The sequence below is a fragment of the Phragmites australis genome, chromosome 13 (assembly GCF_958298935.1).
Source record: "Phragmites australis chromosome 13, lpPhrAust1.1, whole genome shotgun sequence".
NCBI lineage: Eukaryota > Viridiplantae > Streptophyta > Magnoliopsida > Poales > Poaceae > Phragmites > Phragmites australis.
In genome coordinates, this window is record NC_084933.1 from 7,797,872 (window position 1) to 7,811,496 (window position 13,625).

The 13,625-nt window shown below is 43.6% G+C and overlaps 1 pseudogene; it reads left to right on the forward strand.

Moving 5' to 3' along the window:
* The first annotated feature begins 5,400 nt into the window (after positions 1 to 5,400).
* LOC133889395 (uncharacterized) lies at positions 5,401 to 13,295 on the forward strand (annotated as a pseudogene).
* The last annotated feature ends 330 nt before the right edge of the window (positions 13,296 to 13,625 follow it).

Genomic DNA, 13,625 nt, shown 5'->3' on the forward strand with positions numbered 1-13,625 from the left:
CTCAGAGTCTTTGTGACTCACTGGCAACTAGTTGACCCTCCGATTTGGTGTGGAGCGGCGGCAAGACACGTGTATAGGTATGAAGAGACACTTGCCTTGATGGCTTAAACTCCGAAGTGATCATAGCGGTAAAGGATCGAAAGAAAGACTTGTGATGAGGCCTTGTCTTGGTGGCTCATCCAGATTGATACCTTATCTATGTGACTTAGTGGTTCAATAGCTGTGATCGGGTGCCGATCGGAAGCATATCCTTGGTGGAGCTTTAACACGGACTAGAGGTGGTATTCATGCCATTAATATCACGGAAAAAATCCTTGTACTGGGTTTACTCTTTCTACCTTATTTACGTTTCTGCATTTACTTACTTGCAATTTACCTTCTTATATAGGTTGCAAGTGCTTTGATCGGTAGAGTAGACACACTAGATAAATCTAGAGTACATTTAGATATAAATTGATATAGGTTTATCTTGTGAAGTCTTTGAAACCAAATAGATTCTAAGTGTCCTAATTCACACCCCTCTTAGGACGTCACTGATCCTCACGATTAGTATTAGAGCCAGGGCCCAAATCTTTTATAAGGACACGCCATGCAAGTACCATTTGAGACCCCATCTCATTTGATCGGTTAAGATTCACCGATTAGTGAGTTGTGACGTCCGTGGTTGAAATGGATTCCTATAGTGTTTCACTTTTCGATAGCACAAATTTTCCCCGTTGAAAAATTCCAATGTCTTATTATTTACAAGCTAATGGTTTAGATGTTTAAAGAGTCACCGAGGAAGGGATGAGACTTCGCATTACCAATAAGGAGAGAATTGAATGCATTGGTGAAGAGCATCTTTTATAATCTTTAAATATTAATGCATTTAATCGTGTTTATTCTCTCATCAATGCACATGATATTTAGACTAGTCTCATTAAAATACATGAAGGCACAAAGGATGTGCACAATGAGAAATATCATATGCTTATGACTAAGCTCAATGACATCAATCAATTACCCCATGAAAGTGCTAATAACATGTACTCACGTTTAAATATTCTTATCAATGAGATCAATGGGTTAGGTTTGATACCAATTGAAGATGATCAAGTGGTGCAAAGAATAGTTCAAGCTTTTCTTCCAAAGTACAAGTTAATAGTCTCTATGATCTACGACAATAATAACATCAAGAAGATGACTCTAAGTTAAATGCTCAGTAAGATCACCACCCATGAGATAACAATGAACATGGAGGTGGAACCTCCTACCTCATCCAACACTAAGAATCACAAAGCAAGCAAGCTCAATACTCACACATGAAGGCAAAGATGAGGAGGCAAGAGCAAGAGTCAAACTCAAGCGAAGATGATGGTGATCAAAATCAAGCGGAGTTGGACGACGTTGAACCACGCGCAACTTCCTTGGACCGAGTCCTCCTAGGAGGCCGTTTTGCTCGGGGTGTGGCATTGGAGGCTAGGGCCTCCGCTTCACCTACTCCTGCCGAGGACTACACGTTCTGCATGGACAAGGGGTTGCACGCCTCACCACCCTCGGACGTCTTCTACTTCTTGCGTGAGGACTCAGACTGCCACTTCGGATGATGCCTCAATTCCTGCCAACATAGAAGCAACATGAACTCTTTGTGCTCCACAGCCTAGAACATCTTGCATGCCTCCACGATCTGCAATAAGTTAGCCACGATTGTCATAACAATATGAGAAAGCAAGATCTGAAATTGCTGACGGCACCATAACCATCATACCATCTCCCCCTCGGTGGTACCGCTCCTCCTAGCACGCATGGCCTGAGCGTAGTGGCCGCAGAACTTCTGGACCATACCGTTGATGATTATCCACCTCCCATGCAGCGACTTCTTATTGCGGGTAGAAGGGAAGTCTTTGTTCTCGTGGAAGTATGACTCGATCCTCTGCCAAAAAGCTCCTAAACTCTGGTTGGAGCCCACCACGGGATCCATGCTCACGTTAAGCCATGAAGCCACAAGTAGTAGATCTTCCTTCATGGAATAGCTCTGCCCACGGCCACCGCCTATTGCCATCTCTGTCAGTGCTTCTTGAGACTTGACCTGAGGTGCAGGAGGTTGTGTGCCGATTATGCCTTCTTGGGTGGTCGGCACAACATCATCCTAGGGAATTGCATCGTCGTCCCCACGAAGGAAGTCTGCATACTCCAAGGAGTCCCTGCACAATTGCAAATAAGTACTAACATACACAATGTATTGAACAACTTCAACATGTTTCCTTCCAGTTAAATAAGAGGCCTTCCACCACATGTCTTAAAACATTATTGAAAAGCAGTTGACAGTACACACAAATATAGGGATCGGCTTAGTCGCCATGCTAAATCACAAACAACTACAACTACTAAACCTACCCTTCTACAGCCTCCATGAATGATCCGATTCAATGGATATGTCCTCATCTGAATCAGGACACAACACGGTTTCGGAGCTCCAGTCAGCGGGAAGGACGTCATCTTCATCAATGCCCTTTGATCCCAACGCTTCCTCGTCGACTGGTACACTCAGGTTGTCATCGTTACCATAATGGTTGGGTACGCTAGCGTTGAGCAAAGCATCTTCTACCTAAAAGATAACCTGTTCCAAGTCCTGCGCTATGTTGTCCACCTCGAGAAGTGTTCGATTCAGATCCATGGCCGCAGGGCAGCTGTCCGTAGTCAAATTGTCGAAGGCAACCTTCTTCAACGCTTGAGCTACCTCCTGCACATGGTCCTGGAGCATCGACACAAGAGCGACAAGCTCTGTGGCATCCATCTAGGACCAGGCCATGCATCAATGACCATAGTTTCAAAAATAGAGGGAAATTGGAGTGTACCAATATGGCAACATGTACAGACAACCACAACAGCAACCATGACCAAATAACTAGCACACAATGTAAACTTCGGACATCAAGAGATGAAATTTGCTCAATTTCTCAACAAAAGCTACCAGGTATGATCTATATACTTTCAGAACTCCAATTGTCAGGATCCAAATACTTCTATCATTGTACAGACCACATATCCTAGACTCTCTACCATTCACCCTAACCAACAAACCTAATTTCATCAAATTCTGAACATAACCTATAGTCTGCACAATGTAAACTTCGGACATCAAGACATGAAATTTGCTCAATTTCTCAACAAAAGCTACTAGGTATGACCTATATACTTCCAAAACTCCAATTGCAAACAACCGAATACTTCTTTAATTGTACATACAACATATCCTATACTCTCTATCATTCACCCTAACCAACAAACCAAATTTCATCAAATTCTGAACATAACCTATAATCTGTACATTTCAACCACTGCAAAGAACTTTGTTGGTATGAGCTATAACCACTTTGACAACTCCAATTGCAAAGTCCCAAAGTACCTGAACCCCATGAGAGAGTTGTGTTCTACTCAATTGCATCTTTCCATGACAACAGGCATATCAACAATGAAACACCATCCTGACTGGGTACTCACAATTAGCAAGATTCACACAATGCATACAACAATTAAACAGCATGAACCTAGCTATTCAGAAGTAGGAACATTCACACTGCAACACTAGTTGAAGCTACCGATCATAGCCTTTCAAGTATGCCAGAATCGCCCCTGCGACTACGGCAGCATGCAGAACGCGACCATCTCCTTCTTCACCTTCAATCGAAGCTATTCTTCGCACAACCACAACAAACACAACAAGGGGAGCTTGGCAAGCTGGCGAAGACACCCAAGCACCTTGATACACTGATAACCACAAAGCAACAATAATCGCTGCTCCCCCAACCTCTCCCTGTGTCCCTCTCTATCTCCCCCATCCTCCCTACGGCGAGGACCACCGGCACATCAGGGATCCCACCACCCCGCCCCACTCCGGCTAACCGATGATATCTCAGTGCAAGACTTACCACAGACTGGGGGACAACCAGGGACCTGCTACTACGGCCGAGCACACTGACAGGGGGGAACATGGGAGCGCGCCCGCCAGATCTGCGGCCACCCAATCCTCCACCACCGGGGACGATGCGTCTTCCGCCGGCTCGACGGATTCTTCTCACTTTTGCTGGCCAATGAGGCCACCCGCCTCACCTCCGCACGTGCCCGCCAGCTCCCCTTCCGTCGCTCCGCGGGAGTCCCAAACACAGCCCGATTCCCCTCGCCTATAGGGAAGCGGTCACCACATCCCTCCACAATTTTGCCGTCTCCCAGGCCCTCTCCGCATCCCTGTTGCGGCCGATACGGGCTCCGCTGGAGACCAGCTCGCTCCCTCACGCTGACCCGCATCCGATGTGGATGCGGCTGGGGGAGCGGATACGGGCTCCGTTGGAGTTGCCCTAAGGTCCTTTTTGGGAGGTCCAAACCCCGCTGGGATCCTAGCTCTTTTTCCTGGGCAGCAAATCTATAGGGAACAATTCACGGGCTAGATAAAGAGCATGTTTGGAGGCCCACGCGATGAGTATATATGTCCTGACCCATGTCGTTCACATAGGAAACACGCCGCACCTACACAAGTCAGAGATGACTCCCCGTCTCATGACTGACGCTCGCTCGTGACTCACGGTCGATGTTGCCACCCCCTTCACCTCTGCGGCCATCCCTTTTCACCTTAGCCTACGTCGTCGCTACCACCACCTCCGCCATCACCCCCTCTCCACCTTCATGGCCGGCCCCTCTTCACCTCCGCCGACACCGCAACCACCTCCACCTCCACGGCTGCCCCCTTCCACCTCCGCCTCTATGGACACCGCCTCCACCTCCGTCTCCACTTCCTTCTCGTCGGTAAGATTTCCCTTGTTTTGGTATGCTTGCAACTTGAACGCTTTGTTTGTCCCTGGTAGCTGCCATGCTTTCCGAGTTCGTAGCTGAACCCTCTCGGTAAATTGTGGTTGTGCCTTTTTTTCGTCGAAAGTTCTCCTCAGAGTTGGGGATCCAACGCTATTTGCTCTCTAATTTTAAGGCTTTAGGGTATTTCTTCTGCTATGAGTGCTATGGCATTGTCTGTAACAACCTCAACTTCACATTTTTTATCTTTGATTTTTCTTGGGCTTGATTGGGAAGATCATATCTCAGAAAACCTTCGATTTATGTAAGTTTGTATGCAGCGTTCATTGTCTGCAGCAAGATTTGCTCAGAACGTCCAATTAGCTCCCTGTGCATATACTTTATTTGCCTCCTGCATAGGCCGGATCCAAATGTTTTAACAATTCGCAAAATATAGCTTTTTATTTGCATCCACATCATGTTGTTGGAGCCATACTTGTATTGTTACCTCACACAATGCAAATATATTTCTTACTGCACCTTTTGCTTGTGGATTGACTAGTATATTTGCGTCCAGGGGTCGTGGTGAAGATTTTACTATTAATATAGCTAGTTGGTGAGAATCTGTAAGTTGTAATGGAAGAAAACAATCATGGTAGTGGTTGTCATGCATTTGGGGACTTGACAGATGTCCTTTGCAAGCGATGAGCCCCAACAAATTTTGAGATGAGTTCAAGTGGAATAAAGATTAGACGAATCGATAAGGACATTGATTCTGGAAATAGTCAAAAGAAAATGCCAAAACCAGTGGTGGAGGGAAAGAAATCATATTTGGAAATTTGTTTGATGGTGTTGCAAAGAGAATTTCGAAAGCTCCTCTTTTTTTGTGGCACAAAGGTTCAACACATGGCAACCAAGGAGAGGAACCATTGTGCATTGATGGATTCATCTGATCTCAGTGACAAGGACCTGGAGTCTTTGCTGGAATCAAGAGGTGGTTGTGAAGAGGATGATGATGAGATAGATGGTGATTTGTCGAGTCAATTTGGTAGCTCAGAGTTGGTTAGTAAAATCACAGCCACTGACTGTGAATGTCTGACTCAAGAGGAGATAGTTGGATCATCAGAAAATTAGAAGCCTCTGTGTTCATTGGACTTCACGGTAGGTGGAAACATGACAAGTTCCAACGTTCAGCCTGCTTCAATGAGAGCTTCAATGAGAGTTGGTGGCTTGGAAGAAGTTGTTGCCACAAAGCCATGTGATTGCTCTTTCTATACTAAGGGTATGTTTACATGCATTTCTAGTTTCAGCTGTCTTTGTTTATGTCATCGTGATGCCATGCCAACATACACTTTACAATTGTTTCCTTGTCCCAAATAGCTGCTTTTATGTGGACTGATCTCCATTATCATGACGCAAGAAGCCGACTTTCTAGTATGACTGCAAAGTCAACTCCTTTTCTGTTTGCATGAGAAAGTATATGTAGTTGCTGGTTTTGTTCTGTGACTACCAATAATTTTATTGACGTTGATTCATGTTTGCCAATTCCTTAGTATTGAAGAAGAGCATAAAGCTTGCTAGGTCGATGGAGCCAAAAAGCCGAGGCAATGAATGTGTTACTAATGCAGTTAGATATAACTCAAGACGGGATACATAGATGAAATTTGAATTATCTCAACAATAGAGATCACTCTTTCTTTACACTGAGAATGTCCTTGTCTGTGAGTCTACACAGCTTGTACGTTGTTTAATCCATCTTTCATTGTCCTTGTAACGAGGACATCACTCCTTTAGATACACACAAGGTGAACTCATTTCTCATTGTTCATATTTTTTTGGCAAAGAATAGGATACTACTAAGTTTTTGTTTTGGTTTGTTGCTTAGAAATATGGGAGAAGCATTACAAGCTTTTCTGTACGTCATCACTCGAAGGACAAGTCTACTCAGACTCCAAGTCGAGTCCGAATTGAACTCCTAAGTTTACTCAAGTCTAGTCAGAATCGAGCTCAGGGTCAAGTCCCAGGACATCACATCAATAAAACAGGCATAATTTTCGTATACGAAGTCCAATTGAGGCGTTTTGGACTTGCTGAAAAGCTTATGACGAGGTCTTTCCAATGAATCTAGTCTCGACCATAGATTCTTTATAGTTTAGTCAGAGTAGATGAAATAAGGTGTTGCATCATCATTGTGAGCCTTGTCAGGTCTTGTAAGTTTGTTGGGGTCAGAGTCCAGGTTGTGTACGCCTCTCTCTACATAGTTACACAACCCTTTGTTAACCTCCTCATGTTCCCACTATATATATACAGTGGCTATCATAGTTTAAGCTCGGGTTTTACTTAGATAGTTTTGCCATATATCTGTTTACGAAACCCCAAACTCGAGTACTTCATTAGTAATTAGTAATATTTAGATTGCATCTATCTGTTCTTGCTTGTTTTCTTGATTCACTTAAAAAAAAGTCTTCTTGGCGAGGTCAACCGTGTCTTGCCATGGTTGATAACCACGAAGTAGTGGTGTAGTTGTTACGAAGGCTTTTCGATTATTTTGGTCAGAGCATTTGGATCGTCAACGTCGAAACTTCACTAATCGACTTATCATATTACCTTCGGAAGATCGCGCAAACTCGCATCAAGTGGTATCATAGCCTCGATTGCCGTTAGGTAATCTCGTTTATCCCCTTGTTTTGTCGTGTTCTATTACCTATAGCCTAGAAAATTGCCCCACAAAGGGATTTGAATCTTAGTTTTTACATTGTCCAAACCATTTTATGTCTTTCACAATTTTGATTTTAGTTTTCGCGTTGTTGAGTTCAAGTCTATCATCACTCTCTTTGTTGATGGTCGAGTCATCATGTTCTAATTTCTAGCATCGAGTCTTTGTTGTTTTAGTTGTCGAGTATTTTGGGTTCGAGCACTAGTCACTTTGACCACCTACTCGGGTTTGACCACTAGTCGTGCCGACCATCTACTCGGGTTCAACCACCAGTCGCTTTGACCATCTACTTGGGTTCGACCACCTACTCGAGTTCGACTACCTTGTCGGATTCGACCACCTACTCGGGTTCGTCCATCTAGTCGGATTCAACCACCCACTCGGTTTCGCCTTCACAATCTAGTTGGAGTTTTTCGGTTTTTGGCTGCTCTCAAACATTCCCATGCACCTTCATATTGAGCATTGTCTGACAAAGTTTGAGTAGTAACTCTATAGCCAAAACAGAGCAATCCGAAGTTCAGAGAGAGTATCTTTTATTACCTTTATACCTCTGCTCTCCGAAAAAAGTTTATGTCCTACTCAACTCATTGGACCTAGAAAAGGTAGTAGAAGTATTTTGAGTTTGTGTCACATTGAAAAAAAAAGGAAGAAGCAAGGAGTGCCAAAAAAAAGGGTAAAGAAATAGAGAATTCAGAAAGAACAAAAAGAAGAAAAAAGAAAGAGAATTCAGTCTGCATTGTGAATTTTGTTCCATTGTGCTTGTATATATCCTATTTTTGACTTACTTGAGCTAGTTCTAAGAACGTGTTCGGACCAGCAACTGTGACGAGTACCATGGACTTTTATTCAGCTTTGCTAATCTAATTTCATTAATTGCTATTCTTTGGTACTAAATATTGCCTATCCGAGCTCCACCGTCTCTTGAACAGAATAGTTCTCCTCCTGCAACCGCATTACTCGCACCCGATAAGGTATCACGAACTACCCACCGGTTGTGCTGCCTATTCTGATTGGTAAGAACACTTGCAAGAGCGTGGTCAGACGCTTGAGAGTGTGTGATTCCACCTTCACCTCCACAACCTAGTAGTTGATAGGGATAATATATTTTTGTTGTCTCCTGTTTGCTACTAACCCTAACAGGTGAAGCATCGGATGTGTAAGAGTGTGTTTTGAGGGAAGAAATCATAATGTTATTGTATGAACACCTTCATTCTTTTAATGACACCATTGATAAGAAGCTTGCGTAAATAAATACTACATTACAATGACTCAATGATAGTATTGCAATGCTCAATGCACGCTTTGATAAGTTGACCAATCAGCCACCGAACAATGGGCATGTGTATTCTCATGGTGCAGCCCATGAACATAAGGTTGTCGATGATAATGAGATGCACAACCATGACACCTTTGATGCATGACAAAGTAATCAATTGAACTTCAATTGTCAAGGTATGAGAGGTAATTGATGGTGATATACCATAGAGTTAATCATAGAGATGATTGTATCGTGTCTATGTTTATGTACTTCTAAATAATGTGTTATTCCAAGAATCATTATCATTTACATTGATTAGCAAGTATGTGACTTGTTTTAATGCGTTATTTTAAGAATCATTATTATTTACATTGATTAGTAAGTATGTGACTTGTTTGTGAAACCCTTTGTTTGTAACATGATGTTCTTCTAAGTTGATGACTGGTTATATATCATTGTGATGATTTGTAAGGCCAGCATATGTATTGATTGATGATCATGTTTCACGGATCATAGGTATAGAGATACCGAATCAATAATATGAACATTTATATTAGCGAATATGATATTGGATGGACCCACTTTGAGATATTGCTGGGATTGTTATTTATGATATGCCATAAATTGTTATCTCAAATGGTGTACTTGCAGGATCCTTAGACCTGAGATCATTATTGATTCTCAGAATGTGTAGTGACATACTTTAGGGCTGCCAAACGCTATTTTGTAACTGGATAGTCATAAAGGTAGCTTTCGGGTTTGTCATGAAATAGTTCATGGGGGTGTGAGTGATCATGATGGAATTTGCCACTACTTGATAGCGGGAGAGATGTCTCTTGGCCCCGTGAGGTAGTTGGATTGAAAAAGTTGTCAAAGATTAGTTCTTGACAATATGTCCATAAATTAACTGGGTACCTTCGAGAGTAGCGATTAATCACGAAGCGAGACAAAACAATGTATATAGGTTCGAGCCTCCGATTGGAGCAATACCCTACGTCCTGTGGGGGTGTTGCTGCCTTGTATTGATGATCTCGAGTACAAGCAAGGTGGCTAAAACTATTACAAAGAGTTGATTGGATCTAATCTGTCCTAGGGCTAAAGTCGTCGAGTTACTCCTCTGTTGTTGCCTTTTGTGTTGCTCGTAGTTCCTTGTTCGTGTCTTTTTCTCCTCTCCCAGCCTTTCTGCCTTATATAGGGGTGAGGTATCGACTCCTATCCAGTCGTAGTCAATAGGGAGTTGTCTTCTTTAACATCCAAGTAGATAGATCTATTTTGAATATTGGTTGTATCGGTTTAGATAACCAATCTAACTCAGTATGTATTTCCTTGATTTCGGGTGTATCAGACACCACTGATTCGGTTCCATGATATCTTGAGCTACCGAATATGCGTCGTATATACCTTATCTGTATATGATGAACTCCTTATGCGCATATACCCCATAGTTAGATATTCGACAGTAGCTCCCTAACTCTACTCCAGAGGAGAGGTTTCCATAAGCACCTACTCGAGTACTGTCAAGTTTAAGCTTTGTCGAGTAAAGTAGATTAGGCTCATAGTCAAAAGAATTGGGTAAGGACGGATCCTTTCTCGAGTATCGAGTGGAAGCTCAGTTGGGTCGAGTGCCTTGTGGCTGACCACACTTGGGACTTGACGAAACTCAATTCGTCGACATTTGACTCCGAGTAGAGTTAAAAACCTTTCGAAATTTGAAACGACGGGTATGGGTGCATTTAACGTGGGGAGAAGGGTGTGTAGAGATTCGCACATCATGATCATTCTTTTTTTTTTGCGCCAGTCGGGGCATTGTAAAGGTGGGAGTGGTTGAAACGGTGGTAATTTTTCGGTTTTTTACCCGTACGACCCGGACATGCAACGACCATTCTTCGTCCTTTGCCACTAGTCTTTCTGCACAAGCCTCTCGGCTTTCTCTGCCTCGGCACGTGCCACCGCTAGAAAGAAGTTTAGATCCATGGATCCCAACTCTTCCTCGATGATTCTGACTTCCTCCTCGCCGGAGAAGCAGTCAGATGTAGCGGTAGACGGTGCCTACCTGATCAGTACGATGAGACACGGTTCATGATCGAGGCCTGGACACCCTCAGTGATGCAAGAGTCTCGGCTGGCGAAACTCGAAGCAGAACAACTGGTGCCACCGCGCAGCTTGGTCGAATGGAGGATGACATCGAATGAGAGATTCCCTTCTTGCAAGATCGAGCATGAGTTCATAGTTTTTGAGTCTTTCTTCTGTTGTGGTTTTAATATCCCCCCTTCCAAGTTCCTTCTCAATGTACTCGATCGATACCAGATTGAACTCCACCACCTGAACCCTAATTCAGTCACCATGTTGAGTGTTTTTGTTCATCTCTATGAGGCTTTCCTTGGCATCGAGCCAAGTTTGAATCTTTTTCTGTATTTTATAAACTGAAAAGGATTACCGAAAATAAATGTGTTGGGGGATGTGGTTTCCAGTTGAGGAGTGGGATGAGAAACTCCTATATATTGGTTCCCCTAACTTCCTCTTGGTCGAAGGATTGGAAGAAACTTTGGTTTCACGTCTCCAGTCCCGACCCGATCGATTTTTCTTTAGTGTATAGAGGTCTTTTTCCCGTCAAAAATCTTTCTTGGACGCAAGAGCATTGAGAGTCCAGCCACACCACCTACTTCGCCAACAAGATTGGCATGCTGAGGCATTTTGGCCTTACTGTGTGGCATGTGGCCAGAGACTTCATTAGTAAGAGATTGAGTCCCTTGAAGGCATGAACGTGCCTAGCTTGGGAGTATAGTGGGGATGAGGATGCTTCCAGGGATGTGGCCGGATGTAAGGCTTAGTTAGCACTTTGCCCTTTTCGTTTGGCTATGATCTTCGAGCTTTGTCAAGTAAATCTTTCTTTTCTTTTTCAGCCATGCCTGTACAGGATGTCACCACCATGTTGAACAAGCTTTTTTCTTCCGGTGCACCAGAGTGTGACATTGCACTTTACTCCTTAGCGAATCCTCCACTAGACGTAAGGATTTTCTTAATAGAACAGTAAGACATGTTATTGTCTATTTGTTCTGACTTGTTTGTGTGACTGCAGGCTCCAGTTTTCTGTCAAGAACATATATCCTTTCGAGCGAGATCTTTGATCTCGATGGCACTACTTCTGCCGATGCCATCGACAAGGGGAAGGGATCGACCAACAAGGAGGCTGAGGGGTCTCTTCGATCGAAGAGATCGTCCCCATCTTCTCATCTATTGTCGGATCCGTGCCCTCTCAAGCGCAAGCGAAGGAGCCCTCGGGTATGTTGATTAAAGTTTTTATTATCTTCTTATTTCCTTTCAAATTATCAAGTAGATACCTGAATTCATTAGGTTTAGATGAGTGGCCTTTTGTTAGGGAACATCGAGCGTACCAGCCCAATCGCCTCCTCGAGCAACCGCCGCTCTCGATGACCCGGCCAAAAAGGTAACTCTTCTCAAGTTATCGATTTCCTTTCGGTCTTTCTATTAATGACGAGTTGCATGGATGGCTCTTTTTTAGGGGACATCTGGCGCATCCTCATAATTGCCAACTCGAGGGACCGTCATGCCTGATGACTCGACTAGAGAGGTATTTTTAGTCGAATTATCGCTCTTTAGTTGGTCATACTTTCACTCTATAATGCATTCTTATTATCTGGTTCTTTCCAGGCTACTGATGACTTGACTTTGCCTGGTCCATGTGTAACTCCTCCATCGGCTCCGCCTACTGGACCAAGAACAAAGAAGATGACCACAAAAAGGCTAAAGTCAAGCATCATTTCACACTTTCTGATTTTAAAGAGGTTTGTCCTGGATTCTAATCTCGACTAGTCGGTTGGCAGTCCTTTCTTTTTCACTTCTCTTATTCTGTTAATTGCAGACTATCGTCTGAGGCGCAAACCAAGGTTGCCAGCGTCTCGACCAGCCATCTGGGGCTAACTTCCCTGGTTTACTCATCCTCGGCTCCAATTAGAAATCCTACCTCGAGCACGCCTGAAGAAGACCTGCAGCTCAGGGGAAGAGGAACTTCAATATCAATTCTGACTGATGATCCGTGGGTGGCGATAAAAACTCTTCTCTAGGATACAAGCGCTTAGGTAGCTGCCGTCGAGGCCAACCACCACAAGAAGCTCGAAGCCAAGAGGGAGAAAATTGAACGTAAGTTTGTTCTTGATCACAAGTGCATGATTCAATTATTAGGTTACTAGCAAAAAACTACTGTTTAGTTTACCTTTTTTAGGCCTTGAGTCCTCCTGCAACAACAAGGAAAAGCTTCTTGCTGACAGAATGAAGAAAGTTAACGATGATGTCAAATTTCGGGAGAGACTCAGGAATCAAGTGAGAGCTGAAAAGAAGGCAATGATGGCTGAAAGGGATGCTGCTGTCCTCGCTCTTCAAGAGCTGAAGGAGCAGACCCTCAACCTCATGTCTCAAGCAACCTCTGCAAGCGCTGCCACATTGCTAGGTATTCTCAAGAGCTATAACCCCGTGCTTGATACCTCATTGATGATAGTCGGGTTTAATTGCACTAGCAAGGAGGCCGAAAGCTTGTAGAAAGCATCCAGCCGGTAGTTCCAGCATTTGTCGAGTCATTGAGGCTCAATTTGCCTAGTGACGATAGTGAGGGGAGTCCCTTGGACTGATGGTCCATCCTATTCTGGCACTACTAAAACATATTTTATGATCTAAGAATGCCCGCAACAATACTACACTTTGCTAGTCTATTACGCTTTTATCTGCTATTCCCTTCTGGATGAAATAGGATTAGCATAACTAGATGCAATAACTGATAGATACATGTTATCATCGTTCTCAAGACCATACGATTACGCATCTGTCAACACCTGAAATCTTAACTAGATAAGCCATTAGATGCGCGACCCT